Source organism: Manduca sexta, chromosome 22 (assembly GCF_014839805.1).
Source record: "Manduca sexta isolate Smith_Timp_Sample1 chromosome 22, JHU_Msex_v1.0, whole genome shotgun sequence".
Lineage (NCBI taxonomy): Eukaryota > Metazoa > Arthropoda > Insecta > Lepidoptera > Sphingidae > Manduca > Manduca sexta.
The window spans coordinates 508,957-536,654 of NC_051136.1; the positions used below are offsets into that span (position 1 = coordinate 508,957).

The 27,698-nt window shown below is 35.7% G+C and overlaps 1 pseudogene; it reads left to right on the plus strand.

Moving 5' to 3' along the window:
* The first annotated feature begins 4,139 nt into the window (after nucleotides 1–4,139).
* Nucleotides 4,140–27,698, plus strand: LOC119190181 (annotated as a pseudogene).

The window sequence follows — 27,698 nt, forward strand, 5'->3', positions numbered from 1 at the left end:
CAGCAACGGATATTAGAGCTACTGTTTTGTATTTTATCAAGCCGTGAAAAATTACTTCGACACAATTTCAAAACTCCCACAAATCGACAATGGCCTATCTAACGCGCGACTAACATACCGCCACGACGCGGCGCGGCTAATTCAAACAATATACAGAGTGATTCATCCAGCCGGCACAATAATAACAATACAAACTAGGCGTTAAACAGAATACATTTACTGCTCACTGATTCTCAATTGAATTTACGTTATTATCGATCGTAATTATAAAGCTTATCAAAATAAAACCGTGTCGATATTATTTTTTAAAGAACAAACACACTAAGAACGAATTCTCCTGTACCAATTAAATAGACCACTCTGTATATAGTTTAACACATTTGCCGTCGTGTCATTGACATTATTTTTTACGTTTGGAACAACGCGAACTATTTGTAACCTTGTGCCACATAATAATAGGGATCTTATCATTCGTACAGGCAATTATCGATGGGCTCAACCTGTGATATTCTCGGATAATTATCTATGTATTTCCCTTGTCAAGGCTAATTGGAATTTTCTGATTACCCACCTGTGTTATTGCAAAACATCGCTTATTGTTGATTAGTTACAATTCGGTCAGTAGAATAACGCAATTTACTATTGTCTTTGGACAATTCGATGTTTTCGAATCAATCTACCTTGAAAATAGATGTAAACACTAAACATACTAATCATTTTGCACACAGAATTGTCTCTAGTGACTTAGTTTATTTTTATCTAAAATGTGCCAATGTCTATATAGTAGACAGACTTGTTTTTTCAGGTCATATTATAAAAAGCGCGAACATAATTCGCGTTTATCTATTTGATTTTTTTTCGGTGTTTTTTCCTTGTCGGTGCTAATGCTATTTGCGACTATTTTCAATGCAATTTCTCTCTTCCTTGCACCTTCTCTTATCCCACCCAATATGGGGTCAGCACAACATACATTTACAGAGAAGTTACCTGCTTGACTTAAAAAATGTCTAAAGGTTCCAATCCTAGAGAAATCGTGTTGGAAAAATTCACATGAAATGTTCTTCCTGGGTTTCAACCTCATAACCCAGTTTTTGTAAGCTTTTGCCAGCCTAAAAAGTCGACTTACCTTGATTAAATCAACAAAATAATTATTTCATAAATGGTTCTAGTTTTCCCAAACATTTTGCCTAAAAGCTGCGTCGATTTTTCCACTTGTACGATTTTCCTGGCAGTAAGCGATATCTAAGGGCTTCTCGAAACTCAAGCTTCTTAATCCGTGACGTTAGTAACTGTTACCAAATGACTTGTGACTTAGAACCTGGGTTCAATATACTCGATATTTTTTGTATTAGCAAAAATAACCATACTTTAATTTGGTGTCAATATTATAATAATATTTAATGAACAAGAATTAAGTTATTTTGTAAAATAAATATTTGTCATAGTGTGGCGGTAAACTTTTCATCTTGACGTATGACAAAAAGTCAGTGAACTATTTGGACACTAATTGCACCTCTGTGAACATTTTTTAAAGAGAACCGCGAAAAAAGAACATTAATTAAATTTTCTAAATTTGATCTAATTTGTTTATGTAGCGGATTACAAATATCAATAAAAGTGCAACACCCATCTTTTTATTTACAACTAGCTTTTGCTCGCGGCTCCGCCCGCGTTATAAAGTTTTTCAGGCTAAAGTTTTCCATTATAAAAGTAGTAGTTTCCCGGGAGCCTATGTTCTTCCCAGGGTTTCAAACTGTCTCCATACCAAATTTTATCTTAATACGTTGGGTAGTTTTTGAGTTTAAGACGTTCAGGCAAACGGATGCAGCGGGGGACTTTGTTTTTATAATATGTTTTTTTAGAACTTTTTTAAGAGGAATAATCCCGACATACATCATTGTTGCATAACTTTAACCGTTTACGCAGCGCACGCAACGGAAGCTCTCAAAACGAATAAATTGTCCCCGTATTTGTAACATGTTTCATTACTGCTCCGCTCCTATTGGTCATAGCGTGATGATATACAGCCTATAGCACCCCACAAATAAAGGGCTATCCAACACAAAACGAATTTTTCAGTTCAAACTGGTAGTTCCTAAGATTAGCCATTACTGCTCCGCTCCTATTGGTCATAGCGTGATGATATATATCTTAGAGCACTCCACGAACAAAGGGCTATCCAACGCAAAAAGAATTTTCGATTTGGACCGGTAGTTCCAGAGATTAGCCATTGCTGCTCCGCTCCTATTGGGTATAGCGTGATGATATATAGCCTATAGCAATCCACAAATAAAGGGCTATCCAACGCAAAAAGAATTTTTCAGTTTGGACCGATAGTTCCTAAGATTAGTAAACAAATATAATGAGAAAGCTTCGAACTGCTAAGCTATCGGGAGTTACACGTGTCATTGTGAGTCAACCATAAAAGATAGACAGATGCTGTCGCGGGATATTTTTTATATAATTTTAAGGAGAACATTTCCGTCATACATGATTTCTATGTAGCTTTAACCATTAAGGTTGCACACGCGACGAAAGCTTAAAAAATGGAGTAACTTCTCCCGTTTTCCCAACATTTCCCTTCACTGCTCTGCTCCTATTAATTGTAGCGTGATGAAAAGTATACTATAACCAGCACAGGAGTATGAAAAATAATTGTACCAAGTTTCGTTAAAATCCGTCGAGTAGTTTTTGTTTCTATAACGGTTATACAGATAGACAGACAGACAGACAAAAATTTTACTAATTGCATTTTTGGCATCAGTATCGATCCCTAATCACCCCCTGATAGTTATTTTTGAAATATATTTCATGTACAGAATTGACCTCTCTACAGATTTATTATAAGTATAGATAAAGACTTTATCCTAAGATCAGATAGTATAACGCTTATTTTAATTTGTTGTCTATTGGTCAGGGCTAAATCTGGTTAAAGACTCTTTAGTGTTATTTACTTATTTGATTCAAAAAGTCGGCTTACACGGCTGGAGCCGAGTGAAATTTTAGTTGATTAATAAAAAGCATTACACAGGTAATGTAAGAGAATAATTGAGGAAACAGGAAATGTCTATAGCTAAACAATTTAATATATTTACGTAACCGCACATTTGTCGTCCACTCTCGTACTTTCACTCGATATTTTACACCATAATTCAATATTATGTTTTATGTTGCGCAGCATTCCGTGGCATGGCTAACAAATAATTATCGATAAACGACAATTAACGATATAATTTTTTTATTCTAAAAAATAACGAGACGTATAAGTCGCTCGTCGAGTGGTAAGCGTCACGAACATAAACAACCTTTATTTACCACCTAGAATTTCGAATTACTAAGCACTCCGCGGCCCTACACTGTCCTCGACGCCTTAGACATGCATTCATTAGATAATAAGTCTCATAAGCCCAGTAATTAAATCGAATAATGTTATTTAAATCAGCACAAGATGCTTGACGGAAGAAATAAACATCGCGGAAAACGGTACATAAACAGAGAGACCTAGCAGAAGCTAGTCAAAAAGGAATCAGACCTAATATCATATCGACAGTTGAAACGCTAATTGGCTTAAGCGTTTTTTTTTGCGACACAATTAATTTCATACATATTTAAAGTCTAAAAAATGATGTGTGTATTCTTTGTGAATTATCGCTTGCTTTAACGGTGAAGGAAAAACATCGTGAGGAAACCTACATAAATGAAAAATTCTCTAGGAATTTTCAAGGGTGTGTGAAGTCTACCAATCCGCACTGGGCCAGTGTGGTGGACTAAGGCCTAATCCCTCTCAGTAGTAGAGGAGATCCGTGCCCAACAGTGGGACAGTATATAATACAGGGTTGATATTATTATTATATTATTATATGTATATTTAAAGTCAGCACTGATGTGTCGTAACATTCGCGTAAACATAAATCATTATAAAATTAGCACTTTTTTCTGTTTTTTTAAGCTACTTAAAATTTTTCGAAAAAAAAATGTCGCTTAACTCATTTAGCATCGGAAAAATAAACTTATTATGTAGTATATAATGTTACATTCCCGTGACACACGTAATGTCATGTAGCTGTCATGTTTGCCGGCAAACATTCCGCTGGTAAATGGTAAATAATTGCCTTGCAACCGTCGATATGTAATGTTAAAATGATTGTTATTTTGTCACAGGTTCCCTTATAGTGGTCGGTTCCGCGCTGGTCGTGTGGTTGACCGACTGGGAGTACAAATACTACATCGACCCAGCGCTCAGTATAGTCCTGGTGATCTTAATACTCGCATCGGTTTGGCCTCTGTTGAGAGAGTCCTCGCTTATTCTACTCCAAACAGTGCCTACACATATACAGGTGAGTTAGTTCTATATAGACTATTTATGTTTATTTATTAATAACACACCAGTGGCACATGCATCTAATTCTCACAAACAATAAATAATAATACAAATCTGATACATATGAATATTAAAGGTATGCACAGCATTATCATACAAATAACATATAGATAAAATTACAACTCTAAGGTAGGGTTGCCTTATTTTGAAGTCAAACTGGGACATTTTAGACTCGCCATAATTAAGAGTATGACCGTGGAAAAATCCTAAAGCCTTTTCGTCTACTGAGTAAATACTGAATAGTCCATCGTATATTGTATATTATTCACTATCTTACTAATCATTGTTAGTCTACAAATCGGCACGTATGGCATCCCTACTTTAAGAGCCTATTACGCAATGTTCGAGTTAATTTTATCCGACAATTAACGTATTAGACAAGTAATATATAGATAGTATTCATTTCGATACCGTTTATACTGGGTTGCAGGTGACAACGTGACTTTTGTATTTATCTGTCTTATACTTGACGAGTAGCACTTAAGACATGATGAAATAGACGCTAAGAGTATTATGCAGGGTGTAATTCACAACGTCACGAAAACAAAGACAGTTATTTGAATAATAACAAAAGAACGTCGTATTATCTTTGGAAGGATAAATACTTACGATCGGTCGATTTCTACAAACGATCTTAATCTTCGATCCGATCCGAGAATAAACCAAAAAAATACCTTTACGTTATTGGTAGGTACATTTTAACGATGGATCTAAAAAAAACCTATCATTTATTGTAAACAGCTCTATATAAAATAAATATAATATTATTTTATCATTGTATTTGAAACTAGCTTTTGCCTGCAGCTCTGCCCGCATTGTTAAGTTGTTCCGGGAAAAAAGTAGCCTAAAACACTCAGGAAAGTAGCTGACTATAAGTGGAAAAAAATCAGTTTAGTTGTTGCTAAGATTAGCGCGCTCGAACACTCTTCAGCTTTATATATATTAATATAGATAACGCATTACGCAATATAACGTTATTAAAAACAGCTGACTTGGGGAAAGCGGTCGCCGGTCACACTCGAATTCTTTCGGGAGCATTCCCCTTACATACAGCTGCATAATATAAACATGATAAATCAACAATTTTAATGGAACTGCGGCGATTAGTAACTAAGTTTGTTTACCCATGCAAAGAATTCATTTTAATTTGGCGGCAAAATGCATGTTATATGTGTTCTGACGTCACGCTTGTACGCATTTTATGTATTGTAAAATGTGTTACAAATTCAAATGATTTATTATCTGTAAACACGATGTTACATTGTTAGAGTTTTGTGACATATATCACTTAAATTATAACTTTGTACCGACCACCTAGTAATAATAATATTCTAAGATGTAATTTCTGTTATATTAGTGCCATTCGTGTATTCATAGTACATGGAAACATTTTTTATCTATAAATTAATGAAAGGTATTACGTCATAAAGAACTGTTTACACACGTTTCGTGTCAAACAACTTTTACTCGTGTAAGAAGCGTTTTGTTTGATAACAGTGTGATGTCAATATTGACTTGATCTTTTTGCACCGGCTTGCGTATGATAAATAAATTTATGCGTCTACATACATTTTACAAAGGTAATACATACGTATAATAAATTCGTTGAGCTTTTATGTTTGCACTCGAATGACAAAATGCCTCATTGGATTGAAAAAGCAATAGAAAAATATAAAGCGTTAAATAGTAACAGCTGATGTCAATAAACGGTCTCATTCGCTCTATTTCGATCGATCGTGAGAATAGACCAATTAGAATAAAGTTTTTTGTTTTAATATTTTGAATTACGAGACGGTCTTACCGTTCATCTGATGGACAGCGATACGATTGCCCATAAACAGTAGATACACCTTAAATAACAAAGTATTGTTTGATATCCCACTGCGCTCGCCATCCTGAGAGATGAGATGTTAAGTCCTATAATGTCCAGTATTTACTCTGGCTATATTGTACTGCAAACCGGAACACAACATTTTTTCACATGGAAACAAATGACTTATTTTAATTCGGTCATTCTGGAAATCGAAACGAAGATTAAGTTTGCGAACGTATATTAATATCGGTCGTTAGTATTTATTACACTATTATTGCCCCACAAATTCTAGTCTTAAGTCCATGGAGACGAATTGTCGGGCACAGTTAGTATAGAAGATAAAAATACTTTTTGTTCAAAACGTCTTTGTTTTGTAGTTTTTGCTATAATACTTTTGGTATACTGATAAAGGTTGCTAACGGAATTATCTCCATTCCCTCCCTGTGTGGTGTTGACGCAACAGGCTTACGCGCAAACGTTGCATCATATTTGTGACTTAACGTGAATCATTGTGAACACCTTCGTCATAGATGGTAAAGGATACGAAATCTTATTGCCTCCCACGTATTGTTTGAATTAAAAAATCAATCAGTCAATAAAATTGGGTAGAACTTTGTTTTTTTAGTAATCCATTTTAACGAGTTACCAGAAAATGTAGAGGTAACGGGTACTATAAGGATTATAAACTGAATAATTGATAAATTGTTTTGAATTTAAATACTTGAGAATAATCGCTTATATTTTTTTTGTACGAAATCTTCTATCGCCATGCACCAAAACGGAAACGTGGAAATTGCCAACATAATGACGTCATTGATAAGCAATAATTATTTTCTTAAACACTCTATTTACAGTCGTTGTTCCTGCATTTGTTATAGGTTTACTTTGTTTGCGATATCATTTCTGCAAATCGAGACGGATTACCCGCACGTCGTACCGCGCAATGACATGGTCTAGAGGGTGCTCTATGTAGAGCATGATGTTATAGGAGTGATAGCTCTAGCTTGAGGATTATTGACTTAAATTAAACCAAAGATGACAAATTTGTGTGTGAAAGCTTCACGGTACCTTATAATCAAATGAGAGGGTAGTAGTAATAAATTAGTTGACGTATTATGTTAATAAAGGCGTATATCGCTTGTATATCACGTGACGCGTTCTCACACAACTACGTACGCACACTTATGTAGCCGTGCAAGTGTGTGTCCCCACACTATACATTTTAAGCCATACTAATACTTTTCATTCAGGTATTTAAAAACTCAACTTTGAATCTAGTAAATAAACAGATAAAGTTTAAATTGATTTTAAATCTTCGACAACCCTTATAGTTACTGGACGCATGTATTTGTCCAGGTGGACGCGATACAAAGGCGGCTGTTGGAGAAAAGTGGACGGTGCTCGCGGTCCACGAGTTCCACGTGTGGCAGCTCGCTGGAGACAGGATTATAGCCAGTGCGCATATTAGGTGAGTACTGTTAACTACAAATAATAATAATAACCTTGCAAGCGCTGTGTTTGCCTGTATTTACCCTCCATAAGTACAGAGTATTCGTAAGGTGCATCAGTGGTAAAGCTCCATATAATCCGATTCCTACCGACTTAATGTAAAATTTATGCAACATCTAATTATGATCAGTACGAGAGTTGCAGGGGCGCATTCATGCATATAAGGTACTTATTCTGTACTATATATTGTGTCGGGTACCTTTTCGGGAAAAAAACACCTTTCGCCACTAAGTTGCATACATCCCAATTACAGTAACATATCTTAAGGAAGCCTCTACGTGTTGGATCCATGTCCCCGCGCAAGCCTTCCAAAAGAACCGGCCTTTATACTATGATTTCCCGCAGGAAAGATACAATATACTATAATAAATGTTTATTATTTTAACAAGAATAAACAAGTAATAGAAATAAAAGATATATCGTAGTGTACTTGACAATGACAATTATTATAAAGGTGCCGGTAGAACTAACATGAACGACAATAACAACGAGTTGAGTTAGCTCACTGAAACTGAACTTATCGACTTGGATATGTATAATATGTTCTTCTAGTTTTTAATATACAACAACATCACGCATTTATCTCCGAAGTGGTAAGGAAGGGGGGAGGAGTTGATACTGAGTAGAAAAACCCAATATCACTCTGCCTAGGGATCTCACCCGAGACCACAGCACTCAGTTGTGAGGTACAACTACGCCATCAAAGCAGTCAGTTTTTTTTAATAAATCACGTAAATTATTAATTTTCTCAATAAAAAACCTAATGATCAATTAAATTCGTCCTTGACCCCGAATCGATTTTATTATAACTAATACTACAAACGAGGTCGACCTTAAGTTTGTAAAAGTCGACCTGACGGTGCCATTAGTTAGTCAGGAAGTCGAACACTTGATGACCATGTGGTTGATTAACTTGCTGAGATGCAGGAGGGTCCTGGCTCGATACATATTTTATCTCAGTACGCTACAGATCTAGTATGATATTTATTATCTGCACGGGTCTAATTTGTAACTGGGTAACGTGATTAAACAAGGGAAAAAAATGTGACGCGTTCTTGCAGAATTTGTTTTGTATACATCTCAATTTGCGCCCGACATGCAATAGTATGAAAGAAAAAGTGACAATAGCCTAGTTGGTAGTGGAACGGATTGCCAAGACGAATTTCCGCAAGTTCAAAATGCAAGGGCACACATCTCTGACTTTTCTACAATTATATGTGTATTTTGTGCGAATTATCGCATCCTTTAACGGTGAAAGAAAACATCGTAAGGAAACCTGTATACTTGAGAAATTCTCTATATGAATTTTGAGGGTGTGTGAAATCTACCAATCCGCACTAGGCAAGCGTGTTGGACTGAGGCCTAATCCCTCTCAGTAGTAGAGGAGACCCGTGCCCAGCAGTAGGATAGTATACAGGGCTGATATTATTATAATGCAATAGAATAGCCACAGAGCCGAATATATACTTACCTTAAGTGTAGGCCAGGCCACCCAGTGCGGCCAAGCATGTCCCGCGTGTAGGGGTGCCTATTTTGCAGGGGAAAAAAATCCTGATTACAACCATGCCGCCTGTATGCCACGGCCTATTGACAAATCTGGCAGTAGTTCGCCATGGGACGGATTTCAGGAAAAATGTGGGTACACGTCTGCCTTTTTTTTTTTTGGTTTCGCGGAGAAAGTGCCTTATTACTACCGCCCAGCCATCGTGGGGGCGACTGAGCAGTTATGCTGGGGTAACCGTGCCTTACGGCCCGGCATTGAGCCGCCCGGATTTGATGGTGACCTTCGGGCGACCGCCGGGCCGAGTCCCTAGCCCTATATACAACTTAACCTATGCACGGCCTACCAGCTAAAACTCCGCGGTGGCCCTCTTCGGCGCATTAGGGACGGCTGCGGGCTTCCTCTGACGTTGAAGTGTCTAGCCTGCGACCGCAGCCGCCCCTGCGCGGTGCCGCCTTACGGCCCGTCTCCTATGGGGCAGGGGCTCAGAAGCGCCCGCGCACCGAAGGACGCCCTCGGCGTCTACGGCAGCGTGAGGCCAACTACACACTGCCGTCCATCCCGGGGTCAACCGAAAAATGTGCAAAGGATGCACAGAAATGCACTAGGGCGGACAGCCCCCTGCTGCCCGCCGACGACCCCCTTCGTGGCCCCTATTAGTCGCCTCTTACGACAGGCAGGGGATACCGTGGTGGAATTCTCCAAACGCCCCCATTCCACAGGGCGGAACACGTCTGCCTAACCCTTATTGATAAAAGCGTGAACTTATATATACATTTACGTCAAATATATATATATTTATATACATATAAGTTCATGCTTAAAGTAAAGTGTTATTATTTATTTGAGTGTTCAGCGTATCCAACAACGATATGTAACTCTAAATAAATATACGGTATCTAATGGCTATATAATAAGGAATGTTAGTTTGTTAGCTTTTAACGGCGCAATCGAGTCAATCGTTACTGTTATCGTTATATCGAATCGTTAATTTGCTTTGCGCATTGTAGGTGTTGAAGGAAAATTTATATCTTGAAAATTATAAGGCTAACAACCTGGTAATCTGTAATACGTATCGGCTTAAAACTAAACTACAGTCAGAAATATTTGTTGTGCTAACCACGTGTTAACAAATTATAATAAAGAATAATATAAAAATATCAGCCCTGTATAATATACTGTCCCACTGCTGGGTACAGGCCTCCTCTAATACTGAGAGGGATGCAGGTTTCCTCGCTATGTTTTCCTTTACCATTTAAGCGAACGATAATTGATAAACAACACATAAATAACTTTTAGGATAGTCAGAGGTATGTGCCTTGGGTTTTGAACCTGCGGACAATCGTCTCGGCAGTCTGTTCCACTCCCTAGGTTCTCTAAACCTAGGCTAGGCCATCGCCGCTTCTTAACAGATAAATCATTTTATAATCATCGCACCTACATTATTAGACAATGTTACTTTGGAAGTACTGTCGATTGTCAAAGAGTTCAAAGGTCTGCCTTTTAGAATGTTCCAAAAAACGCGACTCGTAAGTCGATGTCGTTTAATTTCGATGTTTGTGATTGATCGAGAGACCAATGCGTAAGTCACGTGTTACCGCCATTTTCAATAAACGATCGCAATAGCTTTCTTCGATCTATCTCAAAAATGGACCAATCAGAACAAAGATTTTTTGACACGCTTACAAATGGGTTATTTTGATTGGTTCATACTTGGAATCGGATTGAAGATTGACATTGGGATCGTTTATGGAAAACTGCTTAGTCTCTCAACCAATACTAATAAAGCGACACTGAGTCATGACGTGTTTTTTGCACACTGTTCTGTGGTAAATACTAAATGGGACCCATAGTTTACTGATCAAATTTATTATCAGCCACAGGATATCTACTCCTAGACCTAGGCTTGCCCTAAAATATTCCAGACCGACCTGTTAGAAGCGCCTTGCCTCCAGCGAGTTCTTGGAACCTTTATTAGATCACCTGTCCACCTTGTAGGTAGACATGTTTATTAATATTATTATTATTTTATTTTGAATAGGTCAGTAACAATGAATATGTAATTCTAAAAATATGTATATGTATAATTCTAAAAAGTCGTTAGCAATGAAATTATGTATTTTCGTCGAAACAACGTGATGTCATTTAGGCATAAATTAAAAACATTTGTATCACTGTTTTTCGGTATATTTTAAAACAAATTTAAATATGTTTAAAACATTAATATTTACATAGATTTGGTATATTAGGTAGGTATTAAAATCGACATGATATAATATTTCCTAAACTAAAATTAATAAAATTATTTAACGTAGGAAACATTTATGTTTGTGAAAATTTTAATCATGTAATAGCCTCGTAGTTTTATGCAAAAAATATTGATTGATTTTCAATTTTGTGGAGCTTTGTGGGTTAATGGATCTAAAGTTATTGTTTTTAGTTTTACGTGGAATTTAAGCATATTATTATATTCGTAAAGTGAGGGCGTGGTTCAAATCAAGTTTAATATTTCCAATTACTTCATTATGCTTTCTAAATCTAGGCTCATAATTAGTAATTTATAAAATATTATTTAAACATTTTCTGCTTAAGTCCACCCGAAGAACGCACCCCAAAACCAAATGTGAATGTAGATACGTCGATTAAGAAGGATATAGATAAACAAGAATGCATAAACAAAGCGACAAACGCCCTTGTCACGTCGCGAGCGCAGCGCAGTTGATTGTAAGGTAAAAAGGAAGCAAATCTTTACCGCGATAACATTATAGTGCGGTTGCACTAGACGAGTAACTTGCTATGGCTAGATGGAAGTTATTAAGTAATGGAGAGTTGTCGCAAGCAACAATAGATAGAGAGTTCATATTTATTTTTTGAATTGGTTTTGAAAGTTGATAGAAATGTAAAAGCTGTGAGACGTAGACTGCGCTGAAGATTCATTATATCAAATTACCCAGAGTAACTGATTGTGGCTGCTTGAATATGAATTTGACACTTAACACCAATTCTACAGCACATGAGAATCAATTAGAATTTCGCTAATTTGCGTGAGAAATGTTCAATCTAAGTTGTCTAGACATGAGATTCGATAAAACACTGAAACAATATAGCACTGAATTATAGATACTGCCCTACTGTCTCCCTTACTACTGAGATGGTTAAGACTAAGGTCTCAGTCCGCCTCGCTGGCCCAGTCCAGGCATTCGAAATAATAAGACGAAGTAGTCGGTAGTAGCGAATTGTTTGCCCGGTGCAGCTGCGGTTTTTCCGGCGTTCGCGAATCAACAAACACGTTCGTTGGCCAGCCAATACCAAACGTTTAAGTGCAAACACAGATAAGGACAAATCTCTGTTTGTGAACAATGCGAATGTAGGACACGACGATAGGCTCGCAAGGATATCAGAGTTTAGAAAACAATTTTATGATTGTATATCTGCTACGAATAGAAACCTCAAAAGATTTAAGTGGTGTAATTACTGTGAGCTATATGGCTTAAAATCTATTATCATCTGATTTACTGTTTAGGGGGAGTCGTATAACTGTGTCATCTGTCTGTCACTGTGTCATCGCGAGACGTTAGTAAATGTAGATGACTAATGCAATGTCCTGGCTGCAATGTTTAAACGCGACATAATAGGGCCTGATGATGGTAGAGACTAGAAATAGAAAGGTCTTGATACTTATTCAGATGGACTCATATTTATACAAGACTAGCTTTTGCCCGCGGACCTGTATTAAAATACCGCTTTTTATTTTGTTGGAAAAAAAGTCTACAGCTCTTAAGAGTAATATAGCTTCTTATTAGTGAAAGAAATTTCAAAATCGGTTTATAAGTTTCAGAGATTAGGCCCTATAAATCTACAAACAAACAAACTTTTCCTCTTTTAATATTAGTATAGATACCTTCTTACCACCAAGAACTTGTTCTATAAATGTATCAGAAGTTATAGAAGTAAGAACGAGATCGCGTGCAACAACTCATCGTCTTTATTTAACAATTACCGGTGACAACAAAACAAAGATATTTATTGATATAGTTTGTAAGTATATTTATACAGACGTGTCGTTGCCAACTATTCATAAAAATCTATTGCATTCAAACTGTAGCGCGTTACGTAACATGTTTTCTATTTTTATGATCGATACACGTTTTGTAAGTCGTTTTGGTTTCCGCGATAGGGATAGGGTTGTTTTTCCCTTGCTATTTTTAGACTTGTACTTGATAGAGGCATCTCTTTCCTTTAAATAATTTGTCACACTGATAATGTTTGATGAAACATACCTTTAAGCTATTAAATCTAAAAATACACCTTCACAAAATAAGGATGCCCACACTTTCCCTTCCCACTATGGGTGCCAGAAGGGGTCCAAGTAGGTGCACAGAAATATATCCCAAAAAGTATAATTCACTGAATAATTCAGCAACAATAGCAACTATCGACCACAGAGGTGTTTTTATGATAAAGCATTATCAAAACGCGCGCGATTTATATTTGAAAAAAGAACTTAATGATATTATATAGTATAGTGCGCAGGTGCAGATGCACCTCGCTAAAACTAATATTGGAGGCGCACATGCCTCATACCAATCATGAATAGAATGAAGCATGAAATTTATCACTATAACATTGCATCATGTTAATGTTAAACTTGATCGGGTAATATTGATCACCTGAAGTTTGCTGCAGTGGGAGTGTGTCTCTTGGAGTTCAATTAAGGTGCAGCGGTCTAACACTATATTCTATAACACAGCCTCACGTAAATTTCTTTGAGATCATGGGCAGGGTTGTTGGTTGCTTGCAGGTTTTGTTGAGATTTTATACAGAAGGTGGCTCGTTTAGGGTACAAATTATTTATTCAAGAATCAGTATGCACCTCCAGATATCGGCGCTTGAGGCAAATTCCCACGTGTCGTACAAAAGATGCAGTGAAAGTTGATAATTTTGAGCAGTCAAAAATTTGACAAATGAAAAAGTTTGGTAAAGTAAGTCGCCCTTGTGTCTAAAAATACGTATTAACTTCAAGCGATAAACCTAGATTTAATAAGAACGTATATAATCTTAATACCACAATGGTACTCCATCGTAGGCACATCAAAGAGGGCCTCAAGTAGAATGCGCTGCGGTTACAACTATAAGAACGTTATCGCGAAAACGTGTTCAAACTGTCGCGACGTTATCAGTATCGCATTCGAGGGACGAGACTTGAAATTAATTTACAATTACATATGAGTAACAGATTCTCGAATCTTAAATCCGGAAGCAGTAGACAAAGGAACTGTAGCATTTGCGAGCTCATTTCGCAAAGATGTAGGAATTAACAATTCAAATATGACAATGATAAACGTTTATTTATTATGATATTTTTGGACGGACCTTGATGTGCACAGCGGAATTTTCGCAGCACCAACATTCATACATTTGTGTTTTGCGCGTATGAACGTTTGTTTTCGAAAAACTCTTCACAAATAAAATTTGTTTTGGCAAATACCCAAATGTATCTAGTGTGTGTAAGTATCAATGTCAATGAACTAATGCACTAGCTTCCAAATCACACTGGCTTCCTTAAGCGTTGGCCAGTAGCGTTTAAAGGGTGAAATGGTCTTTGTCAGAATGAGCGAATCATCGGATATTACAAGCAGATAATTATCTGCGAATTATTCCCTAATATACCCTTAAAGTTCATCTCTTACCAATAAGGATCATTTAATCAGCAGGATATAGGAGGATTTTAAAATAACCCCTTTCTCTTTCCGTTTACCTCAAAAGTGGGCGGAGTATCGCTCCAGGATCACAATAGAACTGTTCAAGAATTAATCTTAATAATTTATGGCGATTAATTAACAATACACAGTAATAAAAGTATCTCTGACATCAGAAATAATAAACACTAATAATAACCCGAACGAACAATCTAAATTTAGTGAAGCGTGTACAAATAAAGAGGAGAAGCGGGAAGGGGAGCAGTCTATTGACCGTCAAAATATTTAAATCCGACGCTGACTTGAATAAATTACGTACCTACGCGTACACTATTAATAATTTCAAATACAGCGATCCACGTGGAGATTTCTGACCGTTTATTAGCCCCGCGACACGTTGAAAACAACATTTAGCCTTAGAAATGTAATGTTCAGAGTGTTGTAAAGTTTAAATTTGGCAGCTCAGTATAATGCAAGACACGTGTATGATATACTTTCTGTATACATATTTAGGGTTCGTATTAACTTTACCAGCCTTTGGATTCCCTACATCCTAACGGTCCTTAGTCAGTTTTTTTTTACGACTATGGCAAAGTGATCTTATTGCACCTGATGGTGAGCAGAGTGTGTGGTTCAGATACGAGTGACAACTATTTATTCGATTTATGAGATGATTATGCTACGCTAGTCGACACAATTATGCCGGGCTGTTTGAACCAGATATACACAGGCTGATGCCGGAACGCGTCACACGCGAGCCACTATGGCGGGTTTTAATATCTCGTGTACGGTAGAAACTATCTTGGAGCATACAAACATCCTACCACCAACAAAACTGTTAACTGAACAAGGTGCATTACTGCAAATCTATCAACCCGTGTGGAACTAAACTTTAGACCAAATTCTCCTAAGCGTGAGAAAAGCTTTAACTTTCTCTTTCTCTTAGCTAATCCGTCCTACAGCTGACTACATTCATTGACAAAAAGATCATTTTTCAAATAATCCACGCTATAGTTTATCGCGAAAAAAGTTTTTTCAAGAGCCGAGCCCGCATAATATCTAGCACAATAAATTATTTACAAAATGAACAGTCAAACAGCTGGTTCAATCCAAGTTCAATAAACTTAAAGACACGAGTTTCGACGGTTGTTTTTTTTTTTATTTTCATGACCTATATGCGTAAATTGATTGTGTCGTTAAGATTAATCAGTCATGGTATGTGCTTAATTTATTTTAATTGCAATTTCTTCGCATCATGTTGCATAACATTGTCATTAAGAGTTTACCAATTTATATGTAATTTTGGCAGACAAAGAATGTGGACTTCTGAGTCTATGGGAGGATAACATATTGAAGATTTTTTTTTGTATGCTATAACTTATAACAAAAGCTATAAGATGAATTACCTGATAGAAAGTATTTTGCATTATAATAATAATAATAATATCAGCCCTGTATTGTATACTGTCTCACTGCTGGGCACGGGTCTCCTCTACTACTGAGAAGGATTTCTCCTTAGTCCACCACGCTGGCTTAGTGGGGATTGGTAAATTTCACACACCCTCAAAATTCCTACAGAGAATTTCTCAGGTATGCAAGATAATGCACAAAGAATACACACATAATTTTGGAAAATTTAGGTGTGTGTGTTTGGCATCATTGAACATTATTTTTAAGGAAGTAATGGGAAGTAGGAATTGGAAAAGATATATTTGTAGGTGTCCAGCAGCATCATTGAGCACACAAAACGCATAATCCAACAGCCAATTAACGGTTTTCTATGATATGCTTAATACGAATTCCGTTACAGAATAACTACATAAGTCAATTCACTATCGCAGTCCAGTCAATAAACGAAACAGCTAACTCCAACTGCACAAATAAACATCACAATAAAAACTATTTTAAAATACTCAGCCATGTGTCATAAACATTTTCCGTCCCCAAATCGTAGTTATCTCCACACTGTATATGTTTGAAGCAAGCGTGTTGACATAACAAAAGTTGATAGACGCGCCATTGTTTTGTGCTTGTGTGCGAGATTATGTAGACACGTTATCGATTATCATAATATAGTTGCAGTGGTGTGATAAACACTCAAAATAAATTGTTGAACCGTTTTAACAATTGTCTTTAGTGATGTTCTATTTTGTACCGCTATGTGGGGGGGGCGAGCTTGTTCGCTTGATGCTAACCATGACTGTGCCATAAACTATAGAACATCACTTCGAGCTTTGAATTATGAAGTTCTGCATTATATTGGTTTGCAAATGCTAAAGGCCTATTTGCATAAGCTTTTCAAACTTGACCACATTTTGCAGAAATAAAAAATGCACTGATACCTATTCATACAGACTTCCATATGAGATGTTCCATGTAATTTGTCTTCCGAACAATAAATCAAAGGAAATATGTTAAGAACACGCCCTTCACATAAATCATAGTGCTCCAATAAAATGAATGTTAATTTGTCATTACAGGTGTAGAAACCTGTCGGAATACATGAAGATAGCTGAGAAGGTCAAGGAGTTCTTCCACAACGAGGGCATCCACTCGACCACCATACAGCCGGAGTTCGTCGAGTTACCCATAGGTGGCAATGAGGTGAGCCTTGTGCCGTTTGATTTAGGATTTTGTTTACTTTGGTCAAGAACTTGTTGGGAATCAAATTATTAACCTTGTTATGTACCATTAGCTTGGAATTGATTTTGGTCGAGGGCGTGGTAATATTTCAGGTAGTAATTAAAGTGCTATAATCGCCAATTAATCTGACAGGATGATTGCGTGATTCCTGATGATGAATTGTGATTTATCAAGAGTTGGATGTATGTCTCATTTGGTTAAAGGTTCATCACATGCTTCCTCTTGGTACATAAATTTTGGTGGTAAAGTGTTGGCCTTGGGGTCAGGGGGGGGGGGGGTGAACCGGGCTTACCCTCGGGTCCTTGCGCTTACAAGAGGGACCGCGCGTGATATCAAATTATACCAATCAAAATTACCAAATACTTTCCCCTAAAAAAAAGATGAGATGGGGTATACTATCATCTGGAGGATTTGGAGACGATGGATTATAGGAGACTGACAATGAGAATTTATAAGGTGAATGTGGATGGAAGAGCCGGTAGGGGTCGACCGCACCGAAACTTCGAATGTTAGATATCTGACATTCTTAGTAAAGGACAGGTTTAAAGTACCCTGAACCGGCAAGAATGCATGAAATTATTGATGAAGGTGGAGGAAGCGAGAAAAATATGCCAGAATCGTGCATAGTCTTTGCCTACCCCTATGGGATAGAGACGTGATACTATGTATGTAGGTAATATTCCTGACAACATAGTTAATTTTCCCTCTTAAATTATAAAGTTGGATCACATCCAAATAAAGTGCAGTTATGTATCTTATCTTGACGATTTTATTAAGTACATATTATATGCTGTTGTATATAAGTAATTTAGATACCAGTCCGAGGCTTGATTACTCATATTTTCTTATCTTCATTTGATATGGAGGTTGCTACGCCTGGATCCGAGTTTTTTTTAGAATATTTTGTAACGCTCAGCCAACTTACATCCTTATCTAATAACTAATCAAAATCAATTTTATATTAAGTCAAGCTCTTTTATATTTAACACGAGAACTATGCTTATCCGTTAATAAGTGACACCGGGCACGTCTGTCCAAAAACAATACCAGGTTTAAACACCTGGATCCTTAAAATTACCTATTTCTTGTAGGTGATGTAGAGTTTGTTTGATTTCTGTCAAAATACGTAAACCAAGTTAATTATAATCAGTCTTTTGTTAGAATATACTTTATACTATCCAACGGATATTATATCTTCACACACATCACGCCTTTTCTTTCGAAGGAGCAGGCAGAGGTGCAACTAAGACGCCCACTTTTCATTTTTCGTTACATGACGTGTTGTGATAGGGGGCGAGCCTGTCGCCATATCGGGCACAAATCCGGAACAAAAAGCTCAATATTAGTTTTCCCGACACGGAACCTCAGAGCTGGTCATAAAGCGAGCGTAAAACAACTACGCGACCGAGGCAGTAATTCCATATTTTCCACTTTACTAATTCTATTTCTCTCTTGGTGTCACAACTAACTAAAAATATTTATATATCTTCAGGTGATTAGCGGCGCGTCAGCGGAGGCGCCGTGTGCCCTCCACTGTCCTCCAAACGACCTCTGCCACAACGCCACGTGTTGCGGACCCAACCAGCAGGTCAGTTGGGTAGCACTATTGTAGTTAGAGCACGGTATACAGGGTAAGGTAAACCGTTCAATACTCAATAAACGAAAACCTTGAGAATTTTGTGATCAATTTCAACGTGTCTAGATTATAGTTTTGACCTGGCTTGACGATGAATCGATTTAATAAATTGTTCTTTGATATGTTTATTTTTATTGCAATATATTATTAAAATAGTTTATTTTATTGATTATACAACATATGAATATAGCTTGCCAAATTTGGCAATGAGTCGATTCATCGACTAGCCACACAATAAACGGCACGTCTCTAGTTGCATAAAGTGATTAGTACTGGTCTCTTATATCCAAACGTAAGTAATAATAAATCGATAATAAATTTACCTTTAGTTGTCTGTGCATGTATTAATTTCTCTTTTGTATATTTTCCTTGTATTTGTATGTATTTACCCAAAATATTTTAAAAGTATATAAAGAGTCGAGTTGGTAGTTTCGTTTTTTTTAAACGTCAAGTGTTTTTCGTTTATTTTCAATTACAGTTTTACAGTTTAGAAACGATAAGGGTTCGATAAATCTGTTTTCAAGGAGATGCAATCGTTGAGGGTGGACACGAGGGGGTTTTCTGCGGCCGAGCGCAGACTTTTAGAAGACTGTTGACGACAAATAAAAATACAAATCATTAGTATTATTCTATTGTTTCTATATATTACATTATATTAAGATGTATATTTTTTTGTTAATTCACGAGTGACTACTTTAGTGCCAAATGTTTGTAACTAAGGCTGTGCTGTGTAAACTTTATGTAAATTATATAAAAATAGAAAAAATATGTTTTGTTTTAGTTTTACTTGTGTCGAGTGGTACTTACCTTACTTACGAAACATACACGATCACACACGCGTGTAACAAAAAATTATATTATGTTTGAAAATAATAATATATACCATGCAATATGAATAAAAATCCTCTAAGAATAGAACATGAAATACACTTTAAAAGTTAAAGAATTATTATTGAAGAAATGTTTAACAGAATTTACAGTAACCAGTGACAAAACACAATACATTTTTACTCAATAAATACTTCGACACACCTAAGACTTACACGTTATAATTCACAAATATTTTGAGCTGTTTTTTAAATGAATACTAACAATCAATGATGATTTTGCCAAGACCTTCAATATTAATAAGATGATATCGCCACCCACCTACACCCTGTCATACATTTGTCACAAATAACATTATTTGAAGGACGGGCAAATTGCTTCGACCTTTATCAGTTATGAAAATTACCTGTACGGACAATCAGTGATATCAAGAGTTATTACGAGGTAATAGTAATTTCGTGTTGATTTGCATTTACATCATTCAATGTCAATGTAAAGTAAAAGTACTGTCGATAACACTAGAGTTGATAATCGTTCATAGACTACAGAGTAGTGTCACGTGCAATAATTGCACCAATAATATCATGCCAATAAAAAAAACTGCCTCCCATTGGTCGAATGAAGTAATTAACACGATACTGTATCTAATCATTGTTTGGCCGTCGTAACTTTGCATATTTGCCGGTTGGAGTATTGATTTGTGTAAAGTTGAATTGTTATAGAGTATAATTTATGAGTATAAAGTACGTATTTAAATTAAGTCTAGAACAATGCATGTAAAGTGCCAGTATCCGAGCTACCGGCCTCCATTGACCTATAGTTAAATAGGCCCCTCCCAATTCGGCTGCTCTCACACGACTAACCTTATCATGCTTATTTCATTTAGGGTACGACAGTGTCTCAGTCAACACATCAGCCGAATCGTAGTGTCAAGAAATTTCAGAACCAATATATAGTAGAGATTCCCTTTGATGGGTTGCATTGTTTACCTTCTTAAAAGACCCTTCTTTTGTGATAGGTTTTACAAAAGTCATACCCATAGACATAGAGAACGGATTGTGCGTTCATGTAGAACTGTCAGTCAATATTGATAGAAAGTATGCGTGTTCTAAAGCGACCGCTAAAAAATATAAAGAACGTGCAAATAGTAGTTGTCCTCTTCTGGCATTCTAATAAATTGATTACACATCACAGCGAGAGCGAACGAATTCCACACTTGCCTTTTTCACTACACACGTACACAAATGGACATTTATTGGCTGCTTAGGCGATTTTTTTTTATCGGAACTCAGCAAAGTGGCTAACTTTGAATCAATATAGTTCAGTCTATTCTTTATATCTAAATGTCAATGCTGTATAAAATATATGAATAAATCTTACTAGAATTAATTTATTCCTCATACCTGCGATCCATTGCCTTCAGTGTGTTTACGTCCTTGTTTTATAGTATATCGTTAAATCTAAAATAATAGTAAAATTGCACTCTAAACACTTGTTTTAATAAGTGTTCAAAAGAAATTCAGAATATTTTATTTCATTCAACATTTTGAGATAACAGCATTTTATTTGTATACTTGTCAAAAATTTATAAAAGTGAACAGAATAAACTTAAAGGTTATCTGTTTTATCAATGAATTTAAAACACGGTACGTAGGCGTTTATTTATATAAAACATCATACATCAGCCTTTTAGCAGTATATTCCGTGTTAACACGTAGTTGTACCTACCTCGACTACCATTTATCAAGTGGCATAGTTTTATATCACTTATCATCACAGTAACTGATAGCAGTAATTAGCTGAAACTGATTAACAAATCTAGATTTAGAAATCGTCATTATCGATTAAGTATCGATTGTTGGTTATCGATATTCACTTTGCGTTTCAGGAACACAACACTGCGTCTCCTACGGTAACTCCGTATCTCTGCAGGCAACGGAACATGGGTTCTAGAACCGAATCGTTATGTTCCAACAATGAGGGTCAAGGTCAAGGGAGGACCACGTGGAACTTAGAAGCATTAGAATGCGGGTTAGTAGAGTAAAGAAGACGTTGCATGATCGTGAATGTGAACTGTGAATCGATGTTTTTATTTTTCGTCACATTTTTTTTTTCGATGTTGCTGTTGTCCATTTTACCAGAAACGATAAATGTAAAGCGCTTTAAATTATTTTGCAATTATTCGGAGTATAACAAAGTATTAATTAGGCAATGTATTAAAAAAAATATACGTGAAAATTTGTTTGGAATGCAGTCTATTATGTCTTCCTGTTTCCTGTGAAATGGACTTTCCCGTCACTTTTATTTTATGATTGTTTAATACAACTACGGTTATATTTATGTATAGAAATTAGTATTTGAAATAATCAGATGCACCACATTTGTTTATAAATAATGAAATGAGGTAGCTAGCATAATCTAATCGTAAAACTATAAAGAAAAAAATGTATTTAGTTTGTTTTTATTTAATAATTTAGCATGTATCCTAAGCATTTAATGTCGTAGATTTATCCCAAATTTTTGTAAAGCTTTTTATCTAATGTGAACAAGTAATTGTCAAGAGGGCAAACATCGTCAACATTGTGTGGATGAGGAGCTGGACTATCATTCGCATAACCCATCAAATAATCGATATATTATCGATTAGTGAATATCGTTAAGTATCGATACAAGGCGAGGGCCTTAATATGAGTGTTTTTTTTAGTTCCCTGCTCCCGTCTCCAATGCTGGAAGATAGGCTCGTCGTCTGACGCACGGCGCTTGACCGCGCCGATACGGACTAACTCCACTCTCACTACACATTAGCTGTGAAATGTGCGATACGCCGACAAACTTGTGTTCAATATTAACATCCCACGTGGCATTGAATTAGTATGAATTGTTGTATAATACGAACCTATTATCCGTGAGAGCGTATCCAATTATATCGGGCACAAATACCGACAATTTATATCGATTAATCGGTTGGAATCGATATTATCTACGCCTATGAGAAATTTGTAGGAAATATACTGGCCGAGTGTTATCATGTGAACTAAAATATATTAAATATAACAATTAAATATGTTTAATGTTAATTTTATACAAAGAAATCATGTTATAAGAGGAATACATCTGTTATCATCAAAGCTATACGATGGCTTTATAAAATTGTTTGAATTAACCGGCACTTCGATTAAACAAATGTCAAATGTTAACGATATTCCCTACTGATTAATCGTAAGTAAATTAGAAATCGATTGTAAATCGCTTTGGTATAGAAGTTTCACAACTAATATGTACGTGCGAGTACGTACCAAAATATTGTTGTTGAATGCTTCAATATATTATAAGTTAAAATATTTTTAAAGTAAATATAATTTTGTATTTAATTATAAATTAAATTAAATAATTTAAGTAATCGTCACACCGACCATTAATTAGTATATATTTTCATTATTTACATATTTAAATTCACCTGAATGATTTGATATGCCACATATCCACTTGTATGGTGCTCGCGTTGAACCTTCAACGAACTATATTCATTAACTGTTATCAATAGATAATTTGCGATAAACAATCAACGAAAGTGACGTAAAAACTACCTATCTTGATGTACTTGTGAAATATATTGCGTATCGCAAAGGTTACTGACCTCAATAAAGCAATTACACGTGTAAGAAAATCGATTGTGTTATCTGAAAATTTTGAAATAATTTGATAATGAAATTGACTGATGATTCTATTTATATTTTGTTACAGTCAGTGATGTTTACGTATTATCAGTTTAGAATATGTAGACAATGGATTAATTGATTTCTAATAACTTTTGCTTAGATAGTATTTTCCGTTTAGTTTATTAAGGGCCTGTTTCACAAATTACAAGTAAACTTTATTTCGCAGTTATCGTATTAAACAGCGAATGTAGGTAGTAAATTACAGTACTAATTTTACTACCATTTATTTGGTAAATTACAGGGTGACTGTATTGTATTTGATCAGCTTATATTAATGTAGCATTTACTCAGTTGTGGAACAGTACCTTAATCGACTATCGCCATACTTAGAGCGGTTCTTTTTGAATGTGTAATTTAAACAATTGAAAATCAAATTATTGAATTATAATAACAGACAACTTGTCTAATCAATATGGAAATAAACTATGATATTTATATAAAACTCGATAATTCTAAATAGGTTTATCGCGACACCAAACTTTGAAAAATGTTTCTTGCGTACTTCATGTTAAGTACCTACATCTAAATCGGTTTACTATAATCTTAATATAATAATATATTTCCGTTTTCGAACGTAACAAAACAGCATTTTCATAATAAACATTCTTAATATATCGTAATAGTAATTTTTATTAAATGTGATTTATTTTATATTTTAAGTAGTGAAGCCTGATGGCTAGCATTTCTTAGTTCAATGAGCTCAGTGCGGGTAAAGATGCAATAAAATTTATTAGTGAGATTATCGCGGGATAATATATTGTTAGCCACAGTTTATCGCTAAGCGCACTTTACATTTGCACGTGGGCGTAGCTTGCTTGGCCTCTACATTAGGCGGAACTGCAGGGTGGCTTGACGGCTAGATGCCAGGGTTCCCCAACACGAGAGGCCCCCTGACAGGAGAGAATAAAGACCGACTTGCCCTCAGGGCTCTGGTGCACAGACTTGATATTCAAGCTATAACTTTTGCAAACGAAAAAAGTGTTATTGTGCCCTAAAAACCAGTCGCAGGAATTTACACAGGCGTGGGGCCCTATTCCATGAATTTGCCATGGGCTTTCACGAATGCAGTTACGCCTGGAAAGGACGTATTGTTGTTGTGTGCTAATGTGGGGTTCGAATCCCGGGTCGAGCGAAAAATAATTGTGATTCGGTTTTTCCATCTTAAAAATTTCTCATTCGCTCACCGGAGTCAGGAAATTGGCGGTGTGATACTCCCGTGTCTCGGAAAGAACGTAAAGACGTTGGTCCTGTGTCGATCTCTCTACGGTATGTCTAATTGCCGTCTCATCAGACTATGAGAGTAAAGGAACAGAGAGCGTTTGTATTGCGCACACAATTGTGCACCGCAATATCAATAACTCCATATAATTTGAAAAAAAAAAAAACATTTCAGATGGTAGTGTAATGTTGACCAAGGACTATAAGTATACATATAACTGATAGTAATTATTGATAAATTGATCAATATTATTGTCAGTGCCTTCGTAGGCCAAAGAACAAGTAAACTACGTCCACGAAAATCAGTTAAGATATTGTAAAATAACCATTCACAGTAGCCTGGTGAAGTGTGTTCATTCAAATATAAAAATTAGGGCCCGAATGTGTTTTAGATGTGTGTTAAATGTTAAAGCAGGTTCTGTAACTGTATTGGCTGTTTATTAAAATGACATACGAATTTGACAGTGTTTTGTGTTGAATAGAGTTGTCATTAAGGTCCATTTTGGTAAACTTGCTTTTAGTGGAAGGGTAGGTGCACACAAGCGGAAAATGTCAGACTAATAGCAGCCTCAATAATTTTTTTGCCGTGGGTGATGCATTACTGTATTAATGATTCGAGTCGATTATGCATTAGCCTATCGATTTAACCGCTCCTGCGTGCCTACTCTTAAGGAACTGTCTTAAATTGTATTAGCATTGAGCTAGAAAGTATTATGGAAATTTTACAAATATTCGTTACATCTGTCTAATTTACCCATGGACTCACCATGACTCCATATTTAATTGAACTTTAACATTTTAAATATATTAATTTATGATATTCTCATTTCGGTTCTTAAAAAAGGGACGTGAATTTCAAATTTCGAATGGCAGTTTTACTTTTAGATTTAAAATGATGTCCATTACTGAAGATAGGCCTTCCCCATTAATTTGATGTAGGTGGGTCTATACTCGATTTCATTTACATACTTCTTAAGGACCTTGGACTGTCAACACAACACAATATAAATTCTTTAGTACGTCGACTGGGTAACCGTCGGCCTACTATTCATTTTACCCATTAAGGAATGAAGATTTAAAACAGTATTAATTGATTACAGAACCAGTTAGTCTCAAATCATTTAATATTACCGATATAAAATTCTCAATGAATGAAGAATAAAGGTCTGCACTTTTTTACGTAAAAGCTAGATAGAAAATATTGGATTATGATTTAAAACTTATTTGTATAGATAGATATAAGTTATTTGTAATAAACATGTTTGTTATGAGCGTTTATTGGCGAGACAAAGAATACCTCTTGCGTCTCTAGCGACAGAATTTTGAAAAAAATGCTGTCACATAAATTTTTATTATAATGTTCTGTATTCAGTTTATTGTTAAAAATCATATTTGGTGTTTGAAAAGTGATTTTTAAAACGTACTCGTAAAAGCATAACTTTCAAACCAAATCGATAAAAAATATCGTAGAGAAGCAATACCTAGGTTACAAAATGCTGTTTGTGTGAATTTCTCGAATGAAATTAAATGGAATAATTTATTTGAACCTGTAAAATGTTATACTTTATTTAAATTCCACCATATAAACTTTACCACCAGTTCGGAAATTAGTTCTCGTCAGAGAAGAACAGGCCAGAAACTAGTGTTACTCCATTTAAATCGGTTTGAGGTTATGTTTTCTAACATCAAGAATAATCCTGCCGCCAAAGATGCAAGTGATTTTTTGTTGCGCCAATAGTGACTGATAGTGGCGAGTGTGACCGCTCGATACGATATATCGTATGTATGTATGTACAAATGTAGATTGTTGTACAATGTAGGGGCAGCGATTACGCGCTCGTCTGGGGCCTGTTTCACTGCGTTTTGACGTTCAACACCAGATCATAGACAATAGAATCAGATCCGAAGTTTAAAAGTCCCAAACGTATTGTTTATGAGGAAATGTTATTAAAGAACATTATTGTTCATTCGATTAATTCTTTTTAATTGACTTCCTTCACATGAGAAATAAAAATAAATATTAATTATACAGATATTTTTGAGTTATTCCTCTCGTATAATAGACTACCCTGCTTTTATGCTTAATTGGGCAAAACCGTGGCCAAGGCATCGCAAATTTTATTACTGACGTATTTTTTTTATATCAAACGATATTTGTTCGTATAAATTAACATATTTTGTGTAAGATATATCACCAATTTATATAGAAAATGCATTTTTTATTTTTAACATTTTATGTGAAATGTATGCAAAATGCGGTAAAACTAGGCCCGCGTACTTATTTACAGTGTAATTGTTTGTAGACGTATAGAGGAAAATCTTAAACAATATTGTCCATACTGTTTTACTTATTTAAGAATCTGTCTTCCTTGTCTTTTATTTATATCTGTCAAACAGAAATTTGTCTATCTTTCCAATACGTAAGAAATGTTTATAGTCTGCGAGACACAGTATTCTTACCGTAGGTATTACTAATTCTTTGTTATCCGTTAGCGACTGTTGGACATGACTGATCAAGCTTTTGTTCAGTTATTTCAATTTCAGAAAAGAAATAATCTTTTATGGCGCAAATGTCAGTGATCTAATTATAAAAATATGGTGAAAGATTTTCCTCTATGAAGAAATGTATGCGGATTTTAGAAATAAGGTTACAATTTTTATTGTTTTGAAAACTCAAAAGTTGACGAGTAATTTGAATGTTAGAATGATTGTGACATGTATTTTCACAGGTAATAAAAATATGTATTAAAA